Source organism: Macrosteles quadrilineatus, unplaced genomic scaffold (assembly GCF_028750875.1).
Source record: "Macrosteles quadrilineatus isolate MER2022 unplaced genomic scaffold, UCM_ALF_1.0 Scaffold_3__2_contigs__length_128488019, whole genome shotgun sequence".
Lineage (NCBI taxonomy): Eukaryota > Metazoa > Arthropoda > Insecta > Hemiptera > Cicadellidae > Macrosteles > Macrosteles quadrilineatus.
In genome coordinates this window covers 94,396,613-94,413,875 of record NW_026542596.1, presented here as the reverse complement: position 1 = coordinate 94,413,875, position 17,263 = coordinate 94,396,613, and the positions used below count along the sequence as shown (strand labels likewise).

At 37.7% G+C, this 17,263-nt stretch overlaps 1 protein-coding gene across 1 annotated transcript in view; it reads left to right on the top strand.

The window, feature by feature from the left end:
- Positions 1 to 955: 955 nt before the first annotated feature.
- Positions 956 to 17,263, top strand: part of LOC128988569 (uncharacterized) — a 196,664-nt gene continuing 180,356 nt past the window's right edge. Inside the window, exon 1 of the mRNA XM_054409962.1 lies at positions 956 to 1,524. The gene's annotated coding sequence lies outside the window, so the exon portion shown is untranslated. The remainder of the gene's footprint in view (positions 1,525 to 17,263) is intronic.

The following is a 17,263-nucleotide window of genomic DNA, read 5'->3' as shown; positions in this document are numbered from 1 at the left end:
GTACTGTATTTCGCCCTGGCATCATTATCTTCTCTATCTAACGACGAGCCGCACACTGTACTTGAATGAAAGGTCTTGATGTGAAAATTCCCTGTAAAATATCAGTTTTATGATAACTAGTGGTCGTCCTGTGGTCGAAACTCGACCAAAAAATATTATGTACAGACTTCTCTATTTTCTCCCCACACTGTAAATAAAACATGTGATTGGAATTTCTTCCCTTTGTTTTGATTTTCTGTTTACATTTTGTTGTTATTTCGTCACCATCATGGCAACCCATATGGTCCATGTTAAATTTTTGAAGTTTTCAAATTCATTTTTTGTGCTTATTTGTTAGCCTATTTTAATTTTTAAAGGCATTCTGCACATCTACAGTAAAATATCTTTCCAACAGTATGCGTAGATGTTCCCTGCGATGCACACGAGCTGAGAAAAAAGGTTTTAAAGAAACATGCTTGCCTATTAATATATAGAAGATACCTCTCCCAAGGACAGGAACCTGAATAATATAAGTGCTGCATATATTGAAGATGCACGTGCTGTCGCATATGTTTTATTTATAGTTTGTTTGTTTACATACTTATATGTTACAGATAAGTTATTAAACAACTTAAATTACGAAGTCACTTGGGCTCATGTATGATACATTTTTAACATTTTCATAACACATTAATTAATTTGCATTCTTTTGTTCTATTATAGAACACAAGAATGCCATTTACTAATAATTCAAAATCGGGAAACGAATGCAGCCAGGCTAAACTATAGTTTACCAAACAAAACAACTCTAACTACATGGACGGTGTCATGAATCATGTTTAAAGCCAAACCAAAGAGTATAGAAATGTTAAAAGCTGTCATTAGCTCTCGGGCACGTTCGGGCGGGTCCGTGTCGTCTTCGGGTCCTCCCCCCTCCCTGCCTCTTCAATTTCATTCCATTCCGAGTGTGGCAGCCTTCCAGATTGTGTGTCCGTTCCTTTGTGAGTTGCAAACTAAATCTCTGCGGACATTTGCTCGGTTTTCGACGACTCTTTTTTATATTCCACAGTTAACTTGTTTTCCTCGGAAAAGCGCGTTCGAGTGTTGTAGTTTCGTGAAGTTTTCACGTGCTTTCGCCCAGTGCAGAAGTTTTGTAAGTGGAACACCGTCCTACGTTTTAGGTCACGGCTGTGATTTCGGTAGTGGTCAGTGGAAACCCCGTTCACTAGGAAAGTTGGTGAATCGTCTAGTTTTACGTGGTTTGTGCTCGAATTAGGAAAAACGATTGGGTGTATGATTTCCTTTGTGGTTTGCTCTGCGATCCGGATGTCGTGAGTGTGAACAACAAGCGATTGAGCGTAACGAGAAGTAAATTTACTTCGCTGTTGCTTTCTAACAGCGAACTTTGTAAGTGACTATCAGTGTTTTTGTCAAGCTTTAAGTGTTAGTTCGGGCTTTCTGTGTGTACTAAGTGGTGCTAGTTTGTATTGTGTAAGATATTTTTACCTTATTGGATACCTATTGTTCCTGGATAACATTTAAAAGGTAAGATTACTGTATAATTTACTAATAACGTAGGCTACCATAAGTTTAACTTAACCTTTTATTTTTAAATAGAAATGCTTTGGGTACCGGTAGCTTAAATTTATTAGGTAACTTTTTAGTTAAATCCATTTTCTGGGACGTAAATCATCTTAAACAAGAGCTAACTTGCCTAGTATTTTGTAACTGTACCAATTTTAGATGAACTTTTGCTTTTTCCGATGTCCTTATTACTTAATAAGTTATTAACTTATCAAGAGATCGGATTTCCAGCTCCATTTTTAATCGTAACTGCATTGTATGACATTATCATTTGCTTAACCTTCCACTGCTGCTTACGGTAACTAATTTATTTTACCATATTTTCCAACTGGAAACTTCAACCCCATTATTCATAAAATGTATTCTAGGCTCTTTCTATTTTCTACTATAGCCTAGTTACCTAAACTACGACAGATGCATCAATCCTTGTTGAGGAATTGGGTCTTGTAAGTTTTTTGTAAAAGTTCATAAGAAATCTCATTAATCCGTCACTAAGTTAATATATGCCTAGGGGATATGTTAGGTACTGCAGTGAAGTATTGAGAATGACATGAAAGTCGTGACTCAAATACCGTTAGATTCTTTTAAGTTGAAGGTAACTTTTAAAAGGGTAGGCTATAAGTTAGCCTACTAAATGCCAATTATACTTCAATCCATTTGAGGCACTAATACTCCATAATAACATAGGCTACTGTTTAGACATCTTAACACGTAGCCTAACGATAGTAGTCCTAGCCCATTTTAACCTCCCTAATGTGGGGGGTTTTGATGCACTGAAATGTATCTGCAATGTGTAAAGGCCTGGTTCCACAGGATGCGGAATCTCCGCCGTGCGGTGCGATTTTTTCCGCTGCGGAATTAAAACGACACTGGTTTAATGGAGTTCCCATGTGTGCGGTTCCACTGACTTGCGATTCCGCATCCCGAAATTTCCGTTCCGCATGGCGGAGAAATCATACTGGTCTGAGAGCAGTAGCAGTGCGGATTCCGCCAGCGGAGAAGAGCCATCAAATATTGTGATCGTGCAGATGTTTGGGTATCAAGTGTTGAACGGGATCTGATCGTGGTTGAAACCCCTTAAGTTTCGTTAAATAAATAGCAAAAATACTAAATATTGGTACATACCTTAGTGTTACCGCTAGTTTCATCTCGGCAATCAATGGTTGTTTGTCTCGATTAGTAGTGTTGGTGGGTAACTTAAGTAATCTTTGATGAGATCAACCATAAAGAAAAATTGGTCTTTTGACACACGGAAGTACCGCTTAAACTTAGTTTCGTTGTCAACTAAATTATTACGAACCAGAATGTTATACGCCCCTTCACTGTCCCGATTCTTAAATATGTCACTTCGGTCACTGCGACTAGACACTAACAAAGATAAAAGATCGACAACATCATCATTAATGTCATCATATAGCATCAAAGCCAAAAGGGCTTTCCTCTTTCTATCCATACTCGTCGCTAGTTTGGACAGAACTGAATCTCCGCAACGTTATTTTCGCAGTCTGTAGAACCACCCTTCTGATTTTTCGCTGCGTAATTTTCCGCTGCGAAAAATTACGCACCGCATGGCGGAGATTCCGCATCCTGTGGAACCATAGCTTAACGGATTCTAATTATTCTTTGGCTTTACAAAAGATATAGGCTATGTGAACAGTTTGTTACCCTCAGTTACCTATATATCAGGAATGCCGAGTTTGGGGTATGTGACTCTAATATATTTTTTGTCAAGTTGAAGGCAATATTTGATCATTGATTCCATACTGTAATTAACTTTGTTTCAAAGCCACAATCAGGCAGTATTGTTTGCACGTAGATTCAGAATATCACTTCAAATTTATTACATTTCTTAGATTTGTTTAAAGTTATTGTCTTTTAAGATCTAATTAGGCCTAGTTAGTTGTAGTGTATGGTACAAAAATTTCACAATAAATAGTACCTATAGCATGATCAATGTAAGGTCAAAGTTGAACTATGCTAAAACCTGGTTCCAGTTCAGGTTACCTTACCTAATTGACAACAAATTGTGTTAATTTTAGGTTGTTGATTTTTTTGTACGATATAGGCCTAGGTAGATTGGTAGGCATCCGTTAAGTTGTTTACTCTCGGTAGTAATCTTTATACGAAATAACTTGTGTGTCAAGTGTGAAAATTATAACTGCAGTATGTTCACTTTCCATTCGCTCTTTTTCAATATTTGTGAGTGTACCGGTGCATATGTAAAACTGAGTTCTCCGCCAATAAAAAAAAAAATATTTGACAATGCTAACAGATTAACAATTACGAATACCGGTATTTAATGGATTTGGGTGCAAAAACAGTGATGATTTGGTCCTGCAACAACACAGTAAAGGCATAGACAAAAAGGTAAAGGGTACTTTCCTGTTAAAGGTAACATTCATTACTATCGATGATTTCTTTTCGATATATCGATAGTTTTGTTTTCCTTTGCATTCTATATTCCTTCTGTTTCAATGTATTCAAATGCGTTTAAATTACGAATTGAGAACTTCCTATGGATTCAAAATTACGTTTGATAACATAGAAATAATTAGGTAGAAGAGACGATCCTTATAACTCATCATTGTCGATGATTTTTTTCGATATATTTATATTTTATTTTTTGATCCGATGTATCGATATTGACGAATTGAAACATATCAGCTGACCTACGATGAATAAATATTGTTCAGTATCAACAAAAACATAAAAACAATTATATTGAAATCAAACTGTTCTAAAACCAACCAAACTTGATGTACAATACAAAATTCCGTTTGATATTGACTACCCACACCAGGAAAGTACCCAGTAGAGGTATGGATTGTCTCTTCTACCTAATTGTTTTATTATAATAAGGATCTTATTTATCAGTTTAACCTGTAATAATTATGCCTAATAAAAGTAGGCTAGATAGTATCAATTATCAATCCTAAGCAATTGTATTGGGGACAAAAAGTTGCATTGTCTTGAAGATTGGTATTGTATATCAAAATCATTTTCCCCTACGTGCAATTAACTCGGATGTATTAAGTTACATTCAGTTAAACTTTTTAACCATTACCGGGGTTCAGTTTTTGACATTTTTACACTTTTCCTGTACCATCTATAGTTGGTAGGCATACCAGAAGTTGATTGTATGACGTGACAACCACGAGTCATACCATGGTGGAAGGAAGAGTCATACGTGCCATGCTGTATCACAATATCAGTTCTTGCTTATGTTTGTCACCTGACTTTGGGATGCAATCTCAATAGTTGCGGCAATTGGTTGCTTTTTCTACAAAATACAGCGACTTTTTCTGTCGTCTACTAGTAGAGACAAGTTTTCCACTAAATTTTGGTTTCCCGTGGAGTGTCGGTAAAGACCAAAGAAAGTTGACTACAAAAAGTGGAAGACTAGTTGCTACGTTCATTGTACTAGCAACATGTAGAAAACTAGTGGAGAACTACCCCCAACCGGGCTTACCGATTTATCAGTAGCAATAAATAATAAAAAAGTGTAACTGCTAACTTTTCTTGAATATGTAGGTATTGCTTTCCTGTAGTTTGTGTTTGTGGTTTGTGTCCGATCATTAAATCTAAGTCTTAAAATCACTACTGGTCATTTTCAGAAAGGGTTCCTACATCCTTGACACTACTGACTGCTGACTTTTTCGCGCTAATTCTTTGGCAACAAGTTTTCCACTACCTACTGTAATCCCAGGCTAGTGCCTAGCGTCCTAGGACAAAAAAAAAAAAAAAAAAAAAAAAACTAGGGATATGCCTAGTTTTGCTCTAAATTAGAGTCTTCCACTAGTTTCTCAAGTAAGCAACATTTATAGTTGTCAACTTTGTTGTAAACACTGTAGGTGTTCCATGAAAGCGCGGTGTTGCAACCGTGGACAGCGACTTTCTTTTCCCAAGCGCGTGAAAGCAGGCCACTGCCACGTCCGCTGTGCGACGCAGCAACTAGGCTGTGCTGTTGCTATGTTGCAACATGGCGGGACAGGCGTGAATGACTGTAGACTGAAACTGTCGCTAGAAGAGGTAGAATGTTTGGATTTCATGAAGAAGTTGAAAAAGGTCACTTTGGATAGTGAAAATGTCCCATGTTGCCTGAATTAGTTGTGTCGTGATTTTAGCCTACACTTCGAACATGGTAAAAAATCATTTGGTAAAATGGTTACGGTATACCATGAGTTAAAGGAGGAGTGTCTACTCCTTTATTCGGTGGTTGAATGAAAATTTCTTGCTTTAAACACTACCTACTGTATTGAACATCTGTACCGATGGTGCAACTTGTTTTTGGTCGCCAAGACAAAGGATTTACTCAGACCCACTGCAAATGAATGACAGACCTAAAGTAGTTAATGGTAGCCTATTAAGCTAATTTTTTTTACGGGACCGCAAAAAGACAGACCACACCTGTGGTTGGGATTTTTATGAAATTTGGTGACTTAGCCCCTATTTTCTGATATTTTTGATTTCGTTGAAATAGTACCTGTTGATTTTTAATTTAGCGTGTCCCATTAAATAATGAAGAAATCGTGTTTTCTAGAAAAAGCCCGAACGGTTTAAAATGTATGTTATAGGTAGTCATTTTTGCTATAATCAAAATGATACAACGCTGTTGTAAAAATTAGGGTTCAAAAGTTATTGCGAATTTTGTGATTTTCCTATCAAATGCCAATACTTTCAACAATAGAAGTAATAATGGAAATGGATTTTTTTTAATACGACTAAACCGGTTTTGATTAAAATTTTGTACCTACGTAATAGTATTTTTAATTCTTAACAAAATGGTTAGGCTTAACCGATTGCTGTAATAATTACGGTTTAAATTACAAAAGGTTAATTGCAAATTTTGTGATTGTTCCAAACGCCCTACCGCTTACCTATGATAAGTGTTGTTGACAAGCTTATGGGAGAAAGTATGTGACAGATTGCTGATAACGCAGCCTAAAAGATATTCTACTTTAATATTTCTGTAGCATCGAGACGTAGAATACTTTATGAAATAGGAATTGTTGTCAAATCGGAGGGGTAGAAAACAGACACAACTTAATTAACGGATGTTTTCATGTTTTTGTGTTAGATCTTCGGCGATTACAGCTGATAACAATCGCCCACGGCAAAAGACCTTCTGTTCTAAATTACGAGCATGTTTTGCAGACATTTGAAGGACTTTGTAAATGTTTATTTATTGAAGTTATCGTTTTCCTAGTGCATCTCCATATTGCGAGGCAAAATGCAATGTGGCCGTCTGAAGTGCAATTCAAGGTTTCCCCGCGTGGCCCTCGCTAGAAGGACGTAAGTTAAATGGTGGAAGGTAACCCCCACCCCCCCAACATCTCTTTGTGTGCTATCGCCAAACAATGTATTGTTGAGATATGATCGCGACGGTTCCATTAAACCAGTTTTACGTCCGTGACTTTTCTAATGGGATATTTTCAATTTACTAAATTACTTCTTAATCGCCATGGTAGGCCTAATTTTTATTAATTTAACAGAAAGTAAATATACGTTGACTGTTTATCTCGTGAAACTGATATGTACACTCCTACTGATTTTAACAAGACAGTGAATATATAAAAGATGTCAAGTGGTGGTCGATTTCTTTTGGACACTCCAACCATCATCAGATCCAATGTTGCATTACAAGTGTAAATATGTGTTCCAAGTGTTACTCGACGTATATTTTACTTTTCGTGTTTACTTACTGAGGGTGTTCCTAATTGTGTTCCTTCCTTATCATGAAAACTTATAGTATTTGAAACCAGCACGAATATCTTCACACAATTATATTCGTGGAAACTAGTAAATATACTGTAACCAACTTTTAAATCCAAAATATATATTCAACTTTCATAACCCAACAGTGGTTACACAAAAAAACTTAATAGCTATAAGTTTATCGCAAAATTTAAACTGCTGCAATTTTTTTTTGGCGCTGCTTAAAAACTGTGTTTAGTGTTGTGATTTTCTGACATTTCTGGCCAATATGCAATACATTTTGTCTCACGTGGTCTAGCAAAAAATCCCATTGGGTTAGAATATCTGGAATCACTATTGTATGTTTTTAGAATGAGCTTGTAAAATGCTGCAAAATGACACCTCTCTTCATTTTCCTAGCTTGATTTTGAGAGGTGCTAGAGTAATTTGAAGTTTCATAAGCAGGTTGTTTTGGAACGGGGGTTCTATAACTAACGAGGCGTAATTTTGAAACCAGTTGACATATCAAGTTGAAACTTTGTATTTTTCTTAGGGCCTACAAGTTTACCAAATTGATGAACAGGAAAAGTTTTGATTTAAATTGTGTGGATTCCACATATACTACCCGGTAGCAAATTATCCCACTGGGTTGGAGTATCTTGAATGGAACACACACTGCAGTTACATTAGACGACTGGGTCGGGAGCTATTCAAACCGTGAAGGGTGAATGACCTCGACCAGAATAACGGCTCTAGCTGTGGGGGCGTCTCGTGCGTGAATATCAACCGATGTATCACCAGAGTGACTAAATGTGTGGATATTGCATAACCCACACATAGTCCACCAATATAAACAGCTGAGCTGAGCCACACACAACTGGTGGCATAGCTGAATGTGTTGAGACAATAGTAGTGTCTCAGGGTCCTGGTCAAGAGCCGATGAGAACCTCTTCTGCGAAGGAGTGGGGGATTGTGGGAGTGTCCCTCAAGTCAATTTATAAAAAAAAAATATAAAATTAATTTTATAATTATCCTCCTAACCAACCAAACTTGCTGTAATATAAAAACATATATAAGATAAAAATCGAATGAAGGTTTACTAATCGAAAAAATGTTCTGTTCATAAAATAAAATTATAAAAGTATCAAACTCTAACAAAAGATGTGCAGTTTAGAAGTAATCGCACTCTAAGCAAAATATTTGGCAAAAGGTTAGTGGGCCGGTGAGATTCGATCTGGTTACCTCATGGACAACAGCCGAGTATACTTTCCACTACACCACGAACACCGATGGCTGCACTTCTAATGGTGTTCCCTCAAGAGAAGAGAGTGACGTCACGCCCCCCACTCCAAAGAGGTTCTCATCGGTTTGTGACCAGGACCCCGAGACGCTAGTGACAAACCTGGGCAATCACACGTGTTTATTAGGGGTAGCGGATTTTTATCCCCCTGGAATTTTACCCCCTGGGCAAACGTGACGTCACAAACCAGGGGGTAAAATTCCGGCCGCGAACTTTTGAGTTTCGCGACATCAGCTCGATGGATTAAACGCGGAATTAAACATATATTTTCACGGTTGTGAATTTAATCAGAACACATCAAATTATCAAAACCTAAAATGTACTGCCCGGATTTTTACCCCCCGGAATTTTACCCCCGGATTTTTACCCCCCGGAATTTTACCCCCCGGAATTTAACCCCCGGAATTTTACCTCCTAGTCAGATGTATAAATTAGTGAGAATGATTAATTATCTTCATTCAGTTTTAATTTAATAGTAAACATTTTATTATTAAGTAGCCTCTTAATTTATTTGTAACATTAACAAATCGAACATGTTAATAATTTTAATTTTGAGATTCGAGTATCAGGATTCGATCTTGCTGGACTGTTGGTTAATACGATCGAAATAAAACAGCGAATTCTGTTTACTTAGTTAAGATTACAAAATAAATAAATAAAGATAGGCTACTAAATAATGAACTGTTTACAATTAATTCAAAACAGAAATAAGGAAATCAATCATTCCATTTCTAAAATCGGCCAGGGGGTAAAATTCCGGGGGGTAAAAATCCGGGGGTAAAATTCTGGGGGGTAAAATTCCGGTTTATATCTCTAATCTAATTAATCACGCTCTGACTACTTTCATTAAACTTCTAAATCCGCGGGGGTAAAATTCCGGCCGCGAACATTTTTCGCCACTCAGGTTACTACGTCATAGTGACGTCAGCTTTGCCCAAGGGGTAAAATTCCAGGGGGATAAAATTCCGGCGACCCGTTTATTACACGTGTCAGACACAGTGTTGCTTTACTGATTGATTGGCATTTCTATATAGGTTACACTGTGAAGCCGTCTGTCTATACTTGAATGGGACGACGAAACTTGACAGTGCCATACCTTTGATTAGTCAATGGCTAACCTATGGCAGTGTCAAAGACCTATCCCTCAGCTGACAGATTGGCTATATCTTGTGACTGGCCAAGTAAAAATTATTGTGCATAGCTTTTTGTGTTGGTTTTATTTAATGTTGATTTTTAATTGGGTTACATATTTGGTCATGGTTATTAACTGTAAGTTAATGCAACAATAGTTTTGCTATCCGGAACCTACGTTTGTTTTTTCGTCAAATCAATTCTAGCTCTTAAACCGTTTTCGAGTTATAGATGTTTAAAAAAACCCCTTTTTCGGGATTTTTTAAAATCCACCATTTTGCATATTTTTTTTTTTTTGGGGGGGGGGGGGGTTAAAATTTGAAAATGTCACTTTTGGCAATTTTCGGGATGGTTTGGGACCGATACCTATAAGTGTACGAAATTTCAGATCTCTAGCTATTCTAGAAGTGGGTAAACATTAGTATAACTGATCATTGATTGAGTGAGTGAGTTACACATCGTAGTTATTTAAAGATAAATAAAAATAAATGAGGTTTTGGGTATAGTCAAGGGATGAACTCAGGAAAAAAGTAAACAAACAGACTAACTAAATCAAATCTAACATATGCACCTTCAGTAATTTGATGTGATTAAATACAGGACTTTAAATTGTTCGTGCCATTAAGGAGAGGGTCCATCGAAGATATTTTCCGGGAAAGTTCATGACATCAAGTCGTTTCATTCAAGTATGCGTCAGTCTAATTTCCCTGTATCGATGGAATCTTCAAACACTCTTGTTCTTCAAATCTCCCTGTGGTAAGGTGCGGTGTATTGTTTTTCTCAATATGTGTAATACGTCCAACACTGATGATCAACTCTAGTTACTCGCTGTACGCTGTTGCTGTTGTATCTTGTAGGCTTGTAGTGCGTGTGCTGTGTTGAACACGCACAAGGCCACCACGGCATATCACACCCTCGGTTGTTGACCTACCACGAGCCGAGGCAAGGAGAACCGCTCTACTGGGGGGGGGGGGGGGGGAGAGAACCACGATCTTTCTTTGTGCACGCACCACGCCTCATGTCCCATGCGGGGATGTGTTTTGTACAAATTGTCACTCGTCGATTGAATCAATTCTTCGCAATTCAATTGGAGTTTACCACATAGGGGTCGGGTTATTTCTATGACGTTTCTCCCATCGATTATTTTTGTAACCGAGAGGTTTGTGTAGTTATTTAGTCACACATTTGTACGTCATTCACTTAAACGATTTATGTATCGGCGTCGTTGCTGTCATTCTTTTCGTAATCTCCCACCTATTTTATTTTCCATTTTTACTGTGAGATTGTATTTCTTAGTTTTAAACGAACTTCTTCCTCCTTCTTTCTTTCTTTTCCTCGTCTATTGTCAAAATTCAGCATTTCAGCTTCATTGCCACGCAAGGAAGAACAATGTTGGTCATTTCTCCACTTATGATAATAGTTTAGCATTTATCGTCGTATTTTCACAACTGTAATGTAGCATGTCAAAGGTTTAATTTATATATAAAGTGTGTTTACAGACGACAGTTCTTTAAACTAGCCGTTTCAAGTTGAAGAATTGAAAATATTCACATAAAAACAGAATTGTTGTTTTACAACATGAGTAACGGACCAATTACGTTCAAGGATTGAGAGAAAATAAGTTAAATTGTAATACTTTGAACGTCTACTTATCAGCTGTTAAGACCAATTTAATTGATTAAACAATGAGTGAGTGGTTGTGACAATGAGTTGTTGCATCACAATCAGTGGCTATGAAAGGACCAAAAACATAACCTCCCTTGGTAGTTACGAGTAGTATAGTGCTTATTTTAATTGAAAACTGTCGTATGTAAAGCTGTGTACGCTACTCGTGTAAATTAGCCTCAACACTCGCCAAGGCTCGTACCTTAAATTTTCTTCTCTTGTCGTTAGACTATCCTTAAACGGTCGTTGCGTAAACTACTATTACCGCACGAATAAAGTATGTTTTTGTGAGTTACCAGCTAAATCCTAAAATGTATACATCTGTTTTCAGCGTATTTTGAATTTACATACAAATCAATGCTCAAAGTTGGTTTCTAAAACGCCAATGATCCTTCGCCCATTGATCAATATCAATACTTTTCGAATACAATACGTGATGTCTGGATGACGAAGCGATAAGTTACAGCTTGATATACGATATCCAACAATCAGCATGTTTGTGGTGCTGTGACTTGATGTTTGCAAAAATATAGAGATTACAATAATAGTCGATGAAATTGTAGAATATCTTTATTAAAGAGGTAATTAATTCATACCGTCCACTGGACACAAAATCTATTTGCAAACAGTAAATGCAGTGCCTACTTATCGTGGTCACGAAAGTAGTCCAGGTGTTTGGCACCTCGTTACTACTGTACGTTACGTTGTGAAGATGCAGCCGCCAACCAGTCCGGGAGCTGGCAGTAGTCCACTGTAGTCTTACGACCTTGTCGCCGTCCTAGGCTTGGCCTTCGACTTGCATTTAGCGTGTCATTGTAATTTCGCTAAGCCTAGACCACGTCTACTCTGCGAGAGTTGATAGAAAATCAGCTGATGGACAAATTTAGGGAATCAGCTGATTGAAAATGTGGCAAAGAATCTTAATCGACCTTTGAGATTTTTTTCTGAACCTGGTTGCCATTGACCATTGCACTAAAAGTTAAGATTGCTAATTTACAACAAATGTCCAAACTACTAGGCGTTAGACACTTTATTTTCATGAAACAAAACCAAATTCTGTGGCGTCGAGGAGCACAGAAATAATGCGTATTCTTTTCTGATTTTTACAAGCCTGTCCTGTGCACTATGTTACAATTGCTTGAAACAAAATCAGCTGTGTCACAGGTTGTAGCCTGTTTTGAAGCGTTGTAGAGTGCAATTAACTTTGTGCTTCTAGTTAGGCTTGTTTGCAGCATTCTGGGAAATCCTAGATTGTACGCTGTGGATGCTCAGTTTTGAGCTTCCTCGTCGCAATATACATTCCAACCATATAATTACTGCACTCATATGGTTGGCTTAGAGAAATGTTAATAGTTTCTTAGATATACCAACCGCAGTGCTATTTAACTGTACTCATTTAATAGTAGTTGGGTGGGGTACACACAGGATTATACTACGAAAAGCAACATTTCGTACTTATTTACTTGTCTTGCTTATTTAACTTGTACCAGTTTGTTACAATTTCGCGTACAATTTTCACCAAAGGCGGTTCTCGGAAGAAAATGCCGACCCCACATGGTGCTATCTGAAGAATGGTGATAATGATGAACAATTAGGTTATCATTATCATTTGACCTTTCGCTGATCCAGACCTTTGTCTTATCTTAACAACTTCAATCCAACTACGTTTTCACAAAAAGAGATCTATTTTCGAAACGTGTCAGATATCTTGATTCATTATGTTTTATATCCTGAATTTGGTGTGTTAGCAATGTACAGTTGTCTACTATTTACTTGTAGATTGCAAGTAATTGTTTTACAAGTTTGTGTATTCCTCTTTCATTGGTTCCAAATAAACTTTGGCTATGTAACTGCAGTGCAATGCAAACGTAGGAATGCTGTATTTATGATCGTATGAGAAGTGAGTTGTTTAGTGCTCTTCAATATTTGTACTAAACGTATATAAATGTTTGTGATGGGCAACGGGTATCAGGTAGAAAGAGTCCCCATCCATGAATTACACATACTGCGGAGTTTTGCCAACGGTTGTGGGTTGCGGGAGAGGGGGAGGGGGAGAGAGAGAGATTACACCTGACCGTGAGGGTGGCTTCCGCTAGGGGTGGACAAACCAGGCAGGATGCTGACTGTGTTCAAAGATATTCTGTGCTCGCTGGTTCAAAGTAATGGAGTTATGAACCTCTGACTGTGAAAGGAAATGTATTGCATTTTTAACCTAACCTAACCTAACCTAACCTAACCTAACCTAACCTAACCTAACCTAACCTAACCTAACCTAACCTAACCTAACCTAACCTAACCCACTGCGACAAGCGCATAACTGCCAAGCGTAGACAACCCTGACAATCGCTCTCCCTTCCTCCGTCACACTCTTTCTCCCACCACCACCGTTGGCAAATCTGTGGCCGAAGGCATCCCCCCCATCTACCTGACACCCGTTGGCAAAACTCCGGTTCCCATGTTTATTTACCAAGTCAGACCTATGGAGGGTTGGCGACTCTTTGATCGATCCTCTTGTTGAAGTCATCGATGATTGAAGTAAAATCGTTTGACTAATCAATTAAAAAATGTGTATTGTAAGGTTTAAACCGCATTTTCCAGTATGCCAATCCACTTCGCAATTAGAATTGAAGACTTTAAATATTTTTGATTGGTTTTAGGCCTAAATAATTTGTTTGTTAACCAATTATTAATTTATTACATATTATTATTGTGCTTTTTACTGTGTTAGCTATCATGTGTGACCCACGCACAGCATTAGATGGAGCAATAACTTGGACGTTGTGTGCCAGACCTACATTACGCCACTGATAAGGCGAGGTCGTTATTTGTGTTCAAAGGTCATCGTTATCGTTGTCGAGTTTAAACTTTATTTACTCGACTAGGTTTAATAGCATAAGAAATATTTTTTTTAGTTACCTCAGAGGAGCCTGCCTATGTCAACTTCAAAAATGTGTTATATTTTTAGTTATTAGACTCATTAGAGGCTTGATTGATCTACGAACATTATTTATGATTCCCGATTTTAAAAGTTGGAAAATTATTGTCATTACGCTAATTTGAAATTTCAAATTTATCTATCAAAAGTGACACTCAATCTGTGTCGTAACTCAACATTGTTTGCTGAGTAATAAAACGAACAAAGTGAAATCTGCATACTTAATCAAGACTGCATTTCACAGTTCACATAGACAAAGGCATAGAATTAATTTATTACTTTAAATTTATTACAATGGTTTAATCTTCCTGATTGTATCACGTGGTCCACTCTCATATGGTTCAGCGTGTAGTCAGAGTGATAATTAATATGCTTTTGCCTACGGTTTACGATAAACATACAATATTGTTGAGAGAGGTTTTAATATGCAGTGTTACCACCTCTTAGTCACCTGTCGGCGTCGCTATGTTGGTGTGTTGCGTTGGTATCAATGTCACAGAGCGAGAAGCGTTGATTACACAACGTTAGCACATCGCTTTTAAGTCCTCGTGACTCATTACTTTACCATACTGAATACGTCATTGCTAAGCGTAACCATACTGAACTGTGCAATTACTTTAACCTACGACCGTTTTTTAAAGAAGCCGTTTCAATTTAGTTCTTAGAGTTTAAAAGATTCACTTAGGCCTAGTATTGTTTTCTTACATAATTGTTTTGTTATTTCAGTACAAATTTTGACCAATGAGGATCAAAGATAGAGAGAAAAGAAGTAAAAGACACTCGTAGTTTTAAAGACTCTCGCCAAGGCTCGCACCTTAATTTTTTTTCTAGTGTCTACCTGCCGTAAACAGCGACCACAGAATTAACATTTAATTCTAGAATTAACATTTAATTCTGTGGTCGCTGGCCATAAACTACTATACGTTGACTGTAATCCTGCGTGACATACTGAATTTCGTCATATCTTTGCGTTGCCACTGAGACTGAACCTCGCAATTACTTTAGAGTTTGGATACTGGTCTACTTCGTTACCATACTCAACTTCATAATTACTGTATTGCACGTTGCCACTGAACTTCGCCATTATTGCACGTTGCCACTGAACTTTGTCATTATTGCAAGTTGCCACTGAACTTTGTCATTATTGCAAGTTGCAACTGAACTTTGTCATATCTATGTGATGCCACTGAACCTTTGTAATTACTTTGAGTTTCGATACTGAACTACTTTGTTACTGAACTTCGTCATTATTGCACGTTGCCACTGAACTTTGTCATTATTGCACGTTGCCACTGAACTTTGTCATTATTGCAAGTTGCCACTGAACTTTGTCATATCTATGCGTTGCCACTGAACCTTTGTAATTACTTTGAGTTTCTATACTGAACTACTTCGTTACCATACTGAACTTCGTCATTATTGCACGTTGCCACTGAACTTTGTCATTATTGCAAGTTGCCACTGAACTTCGTCATTATTGCACGTTGCCACTGAACTTCGCCGTTATTGCACGTTGCCAGCGAACTTCGTAACTACTTCAAGACTCTGAATGACCCAATTTAAGCTAAAAAGTTTCTTATCTTGCTTTGTCAGTGACCCTAGATAATTAGTATAGCATAGTTACGGAACTAGAGTCCATCTACAAATGAGAAATGAAAATAAACACTTGGGTAGATGACTTGAGTTTTTGTCGCACTTAAGATGGACTCTAGTAACAGTTTGAAACGATAGTATGTAGTGTTACTATAGTTTTTTTTCTTTTTTCTTTTGTGATGTTGGATCGGTGAGTTGAATTGTAAAGGATATATGCACGTTGTACTTAAGGTACTGACGGTAAAGTTTAAACTCCCCAAGATTACATAATTGTAAGGTAGACAGGAATGAGAGAAGTCTGAAACACTTTTTTAAGGTTAGAATCTGGATCCAGTTGACCTTGATAACTGGGATTGTAAACTGCGTGAAACATAATTAACCTTCGTCTGAGCTGCACAATCCATCTCTTCCATGTTTCATTCATGCACGGCTATTATCCGCTTTAACTGCAAAGTGTTTCAGTCAATGTAATGAACCTGTGTTGAAAAGTGGTTTGAATTCCGCTTGCAACGTTTTATGATTTACAGTATTCGTAGTATATTATAGGTAGTATCCTTAACATGTAGTTTTTCCTGCAACAGTAGAAGGTCCTTTGAAGACATTCTCATACGTGGTTGTTAGGTATGCACATTTATACGTGATTTTCGTGACAAAACGTGAAAGGTCCAGCAGTCGAATACCGATTATTGGTTATACATCTTCATTAGCCAATGTATTATAGTTAGATGTATAATCAGTGACCACGCCTATAGACCCCGGAGCATACTCTTGGACGGTGATAGTCTCATATTTTCCCCATATTTCCGAAGAGGGTAGGCGTTATTAGCAATTCCGGATCTTTAAAAGCCCTTTATATAAAGACGGGAAAATTCAAGATGGGCGTTGGCTTCCATGGACTCCCTTGGAAAACAATTCAAAACTATAAAGAACATTTATAATCCCCCAGTGTCCTAGATATTTGAATTAAAACTTTTTGGCGATTGAAAAAAAAAGTTTTGGATGATAATTAAATCTTGAGCAGCTGTTTGAAATTATCCAAGATGGTCGCTATCGCCTCCAAGGACTCTCAATTTGGTTTTATTGGAAAATCGGTGAACAGATCAACTAGCCGTGTGGTCTTCAAATAATAAAATAAACTTCTTCTTTGTTTACAATATGTGGGTATTGTAAGCCACAGTAGGCCCAATACAACAAACACCTGTGCGTATGAAATGAATGGCGCGCCAGCGACCACCACCGCGCCTGCTGAACCTCCAAGTTCGTAGGAGTCTGGATTCTTGCGTTGGCATTCCCATCCGGAAGTGTGTCACGCTCTTCTACCTTCTCCCTCCCTCTTTCCCCTTCACCCTCCCCCCAAATCTATTCCCGGCCTCCTTGATTAC